We start from the raw sequence: 6578 nt of genomic DNA, 5'->3' as shown, positions 1-6578 counted from the left end.
GGATGCCAAGAACAGGTTCACCTTCTCATTGGCAGTTACTGATCCAGGGTCCAGGAGCGGTTTTAAAAATGTTGGCTGGACACTCCCCCGCTGGCGCGTCCCCACCGCCTTCTCCAGTTGTAGCGGACGCCCGCTGGGGGTTCTGGGGGGGGGCAGCGGAGGGGCGCGTCGGGGAGGGAGCGCAGGCTGCTCCGCACCCGAGGAGCGCTCGTGTGCTCGCCCAGAGCCCGGGAGATGCGGGGACCGCAAGGACAGGGAAGAGCGGGCACCGCGGCCGAGACTCGGCAGGGACCCGCGATGGCAGCGCCTCGGGAGGAGACTCCAAGGGAGGCGGGTTGTTCTGGCAGCGGCCGCTGAGCAGGCCGCGTCCGCGCCCCTGCTCCGTCGCCTCCGTTGTCTAAACCTCAGGCCCCCTTCCACCCGCCCTCCGCGCCCGGAGTCAACAACTTCTCGGCCCCCCTGCGCCCCCGCCCTTGCTTCCGTCGGCCCCGGGAGCCCGCCGCGCGGCGGGGACCAGGGACTTCCGGCCCCGAGATGCGCTGATGAGGCTTTGGCGGGCGGCGAGGAGAAGCTCGGCGGCGCCCGGGAGCGGGAAGACGGTGGCCGGGGGCGCGGGGCGGAGGGGCGCGACCGCTCCGCGCCTCACCCCCGCCTCCTCCTCCTCCTCCTGCCGCTGTCCGTGCAGTGCAAGCAGGCGCCGGAGCTGGCAAGCGCCTGGGCCGCGGAGATGTCGGCATCGTCGCCGCCAGCGGGGGCTGCCAGTGTCGCCATCCTGGCCTCGGAGAAAGTGGACGGGCTTCACCCGGAAATCGGTGCGCATGGCGCTGAGGCAGAAGCGCTCCCAGGGCTCGTGGCAGTTCCGCCGCCAGGGCAGCCCCGCGGAGCGGCAGCCCCGGCCCCAACTCAAAGATGCCACTTCAAATGAACGACAGAAGTGCAACAGTGCTGTGTACTGTTTGATTTCATGGACTCTGTCAGAAGTTGCAACAGTGCTGTGTACTGTTTGATTTCATGGACTGTGTTTCAGACTTGAAGAGCAAAGAAATTAAGAGAGCAGCACTGAATGAACGGGTTGAGTATGTTTTCAACTAATCGTGGTGTAATTGTTGAATCAGCGTATTCTGATATAGTCAAAATGGTCAGTGCAAATATCTTCCGTACTCTTCCTCCAAGGGATAATCCAGATTTTGATCCAGAGGAGGATGACCCCACACTTGAGGCTTCTTGGCCTCACATACAATTGGTGTATGAATTTCTTCTTAAGATTTTTGGAAAGCCCTGAATTCCAGCCTAGCATTGCAAAGCGATAGGTTGATCAGAAATTTGTACAACAGCTCCTGGAACTTTTTGATAGTGAAGATCCCAGAGAACGTGACTTCCTGAAGAAGACTGTTCTGCATCGAATTTATGGGAAATTTCTTGGATTAAGAGCATTCATCAGAAAACAAGTTAACATCGTTTCCTCAGGTTTATATATGAAACAGAACATTTCAATGGTGTTGCTGAACTCCTGGAAATATTAGGAAGTATTATCAATGGCTTTGCATTGCCACTGAAAGCAGAACATAAAACAATTTCGAATGAAGGTTCTTATTCCTATGCATACTGCAAAAGGATTAGCTTTGTTTCATGCTCAGTTAGCCTACTGTGTTGTACAGTTCCTGGAGAAAGATACAACACTAACAGAACCAGTGACCAGAGGATTGCTGAAATTTTGGCCAAAAACATGCAGCCAGAAAGAGGTGATGTTTTTAGGAGAAACTGAAGAAATCTTAGATGTCATTGAACCAACACAGTTCAAAAAAATTGAAGAGCCCCCTTTTAAGCAAATATCTAAGTGTGTATCCAGTTCTCATTTTCAGATTGCAGAAAGGGCGTTGTACTTCTGGAATAATGAATATATTCTTAGTTTGATTGAGGAGAATATTGATAAAATTCTGCCAATTATGTTGGGTAGTTTGTACAAAATCTCCAAGGAACGCTGGAATCCGACCATCGTAGCACTGGTCTACAATGTGCTGAAAACCCTAATGGAAATGAATGGCAAGCTTTTCGATGATCTTACTAGTTCATACAAAGCTGAAAGACAAAGAGAGAAAAAGAAGGAATTGGAACGTGAAGAATTATGAAAAAAATTACAGGAGCTAAAACTAAAGAAAGCTCTAGAAAACCAGAACATGCACAGTATTCTCAGCAATACATGTGATGAATAAAGAGAAACATGCCACCTCTGTGGGATAGGCGCAGTTTTGTACACTTTTTAAAAAAATTTAAAAATCATGAAACCTCAATGTTATAATTAAAAGGTCAATTTTTTTTCTGGCAACTGTAAATGAAAAAATATATGGTCTAAACATAGCTCTGTGCTATATCATGGCCACAGTATATTGTAACATTTGTCTAATCGTTGATTTATTGTGTCACATCTGAAGTTTCACAAAACTGAACTTTATCATCTATAATATGAGTGAGATAATTATGGGAGTGGTAAGAATCATGACTAGTTCTATTTTTTTTTTTTAAATACATTTTATTGATTTTTTACAGAGAGAAAGGGAGAGGGATAGAGAGTTAGAAACATCGATGAGAGAGAAACATCGATCAGCTGCCTCTTGCACATCCCACACTGGGGATGTGCCTGCAACCAAGGTACATGCCCTTGACCGGAATTGAACCTGGGACCTTTCAGTCTGCAGGCTGATGCTCTATCCACTGAGCCAAACCGGTTAGGGTGGCTAGTTCTATTTTTATTGTGTTGCACATAGATACAGTAGTCTGCTCTGTATATTTTTCTCTTTTATAATGTGCTTTTCACATTGCTGCAGACCTTAGTTACATCCTAGGAAAAAAGTATTTCCTAAATAAAACTAAGGTATAATCCTTACCTTTCCCTTTGTCCCTCTCAGAAATATGATGGGGGGAATTACCTGCCAAAAGCCTCCCTTTATTAGAAATATTACTGTACTCTGGAATTTGAGCAAAAAAACTTGAATCTCCAGGCTTTTTAAAGCACAACTTATAAATAAAAGCTAGGAAAGTAAACCAAATTCTTCAGATTGCTCCTCATGACCCCCCTTATCTGCAACTCCCCAATGATGAGCACAGATTAGTGGGGGCAGCGCAGGTGAACACGCAGCCTGCCTCTCAGTTCGTTCTTCTTCCTCCCCTTCCCTATGGCTGAAGGCAGGGCCCTTCCAGCCCTCACCACCTGCCCTCCTCCAGTCCCTCCTGATGGGGGCTTCCTGTCCCACAGCGTGGTGACACCAAGTGCTCCTTGTCACTGCCTGGCTTTACTTAAAGGAACTGCAGTTGGCTTCTGTAGCATTCTAAGAAGGTTGACTATAGGGGTCTTGTATGTTTTTACTTGGTCAAGTATTTCTCATAAATTTTGTTATCAGAGTACCATTCCAATCTCTTAACTTGCAGTTGTGTGGAAAACTGTTTTGTAATGAAAGATCTTCATTGGGGGATTGAGCAGCATTTAATAAAGTCTATCTTTGTATTTTGCCTAAAAAAAAAATAGAATGTTGGCTGAACCTCTATAAGATTTTTTTTCAACATGTGGAGACATGTTCATTTTTCTTATCTGAATTGTACATGTACAGAAAGCCACTGTATGGGGCAATTAAGATATAATAAGATAAGAAAACTCAAGACCTAATTGACCCTTACCTTACTCTGTAAAAACTCCTACATTGCACCATCTCCAAGAGGGAGAATATATTTTGTCTCTGTCTATGTGTCTGTCTGTCTTTTTATTAGTGTTATTTATATATTTTCTTTTGTTATTTCTCACCTGAAGATATTTTTCCATTGAGTTTTAGAGAGAGTGGAAGGGAGGGGAAGGGACAGAAAGAGAGAAACATTGATGTAAGAGAGACACATCAGTCTGCAGGCCAACACTCTATCTACTGAGCCAAACTATCTAGGGCTCTGTCTGTCTTAGTGGGAGGGTATCAATGGCATAATGCTTCTTCAATGATAGAATACAACAAACAAACAAATACTTTTGTTAGTTTTCTAAGCCTGTCATACAGAATGCACTACAAACTAGTTGGCTTAAATTTATTCTCACAGTTCTGGAAGTTGGAAATATAACATCAATGATGTTGGCAGGGTTGGTTCCTCTCAGGGCTGTGAGGGAGGGATCTGTTCCATGTCTCTCTGCTATTTTCTGAAAGTTGGCTGGCATTTAGTGGCATTCTTTGTTATATAGTGGTATGTGTCTCAACAATCCTACCTGTTTTAAAAGAATAACGTTGACCTCTGTAAGTCATTTATTTTATTTACACATCTGAAGAAAAGAGTACTATTTTTTAAATTTATTTTTCTTTTTTTATTTTAATTTTCAATTACAATTGACGTTCAATATTATGTTGTGCTGTTTCAGGTCTATAGCAGAGTAGTTAGACCATATACTTTACAAAGTTCCCCTCTCCCCCAATATTTCAAGTTCCTACTTGCACCATACGTAGTTATTACAATACTCTTATTTCCCCCTATGTTGTACTTTTATAATCTTTGACTATTTTGTGACTACCTGTTTGTATTTCTTAATTTAAGGTCAGAGTACTGTTATTTGTCAAAAATATTTACATAAGCCCTAACCAGTTTGGCTCAGAGGATAGAGTGTTGGCCTGCAGACTGAAGCACCCCGGGTTAGATTCCGGTCAAGGGCACATACCTTGGTTGCAGACTCCATCCCTGCCATTGGTCGGGGCATGTGCAGGAGGAAACCAATCAGTGTGTCTCTCTGACATCGATGCTTCTCTTTCTCTGTCCCTCCCCCTCCCTCCCACTCTCTCTAAAAATCAGTGGGAAAATATCCTAAGGTGAGAATTAACTCCAAAAAGATTTTTAAAAATATCTGTATAAGAAATAAATAGGTCAAAGTGATGTCAAAATTATAACTGGCTATAAAATTGTTAGTGATAAAATGTCATTTCTATCCTGGTCTTTGCTGTTCCTGTAGATGTGACTAGGGAATGAGTTTGAGGGCATAGGAAGGCTCTGTGAGGCACAGGTGTGTTAACAGGTAAACACTTCTCAGGTTAATGGGAATAAAGATGAAAGCTGATAAGAAAATGTCTACCAGATGGTCATCTATTGAGAGATGGGGAGCAGGGAGCTTCTGGTTTTATTTATTCATCAAACACTGTGTTCCTGTGATGCATTGTTCTAGATACTGAGGAAACACCAGTAGACAAAACAATGACCAATCTAATGCATGAATTACTTTTAAAAAAGAAGAGGTAGCCCTAGCTGGTTTGGCTCAGTGGATAGAGAATCAGCCTGCAGACTGAAGGGTCACAGGTTCTATTCTGGTCAAGGGCACATGCCAAGGTTTCAGACTTGATCCCCAGTAGGGGACGTGCAGGAGGCAGCCAATCAATGATTCTCTCTCATCATTGATGTTTCTATCTCTCTCTCCCTCTCCCTTCCTCTCTGAAATAAATAAAAATATATTAAAAAATTAAAAAAAATAAAAAGAGCTGGGCAGTTAAAGAAAGATGTTATACATTAGGTAGTTAAAGTAAAAAAAAAATATATCAAATGCACAGGAAGTGATAGTATTGGCAGTTTTGCTATAGATAAGTTAGAATAGGCCATTCTGATAAGAGGACATGTGAGGTGAAGACAAAATAAAATGTAAAAAGGAGTCATACTGACATCAGGCAGAAGATCATCCCATCTAGAGACAAGCAAGTGCAAAATCTCTCAGACGGCATTGGATTTTGTGCTTTTAATATAAAAATTGTTTTATGGGAAAGGCTGGAGAGATTAATCTTAATTACACATGCAAAGTGAAAGAAATCAGACTCAAATGACCATATATTAAAATTCAACTCTTATGCATTGTTCAATAAAGGTAATTCCACAAAAACACAGGTGAGGTTAATGGTAGCCTGAGGCTCAGGTTCAGAAAGGGTGACTCTAATGGCATTAGGTTTGTTTTTAAGAATAGATATGTTCTAGAATTGGACTGTGGGGATAATTATTCTGTTTCATAAATTTATTAGAAATTACTGTACTCTAAAATGAATGCATGTGATCTAAATATAACTCAATAAAACTGTTCAAATAAAGTAAATCACACAGAGAGAAGAGCAATGTAAAAGCATGGTTCGTGTATATAACATGCTGGATGTGCTTGAGAATAGAAAAGTATAGAAAAGACTAATGATTAAAAAAATGAAGAAGAAAAGAAAAAGACTAATGATGAGTGACACAAAGCTTTTGGTAAAAAAGGCCTCAATTTGTCCTCTATCCAGTAGAAAAAGAGAAAACAGAAATCACTGCCTTGGAGTAAAATTTGTCATGTGACATACACTAAGAGTAAAGTGTTTGAAATCATTACAAAGGGACCTTTTCATTCTGTTACTGACTACTCTACTTCTCTCTTTCTCTTTTCCTTTCTTTACTGGATATTAATGTTTTGTCCTGTTCTAAATGTCTGCCCAATCAGTATCCTTTCTCTTCCTGCCTTTCTTATCCTGCCCCCTTCAATATTCCCAGCCTTGCAGGAGTCTGTGAGCAAGAAGAGCCTCTGGAGTCAGGACAGGAAGAAGCAGGAGAGC

The 6578-nt window shown here is 42.5% G+C and overlaps 1 pseudogene across 1 annotated transcript; it reads left to right on the top strand.

The window, feature by feature from the left end:
• The first annotated feature begins 727 nt into the window (after nt 1–727).
• Nucleotides 728–2213, top strand: LOC308524044 (serine/threonine-protein phosphatase 2A 56 kDa regulatory subunit alpha isoform-like; annotated as a pseudogene). The gene has a single exon. The product of its transcript is annotated as a serine/threonine-protein phosphatase 2A 56 kDa regulatory subunit alpha isoform-like (transcript).
• The last annotated feature ends 4365 nt before the right edge of the window (nt 2214–6578 follow it).

This window comes from Myotis nattereri, assembly GCF_964212035.1.
Source record: "Myotis nattereri genome assembly, chromosome: 9".
NCBI classification, from domain to species: domain Eukaryota; kingdom Metazoa; phylum Chordata; class Mammalia; order Chiroptera; family Vespertilionidae; genus Myotis; species Myotis nattereri.
This window is presented reverse-complemented; position numbering and strand designations above follow the sequence as displayed.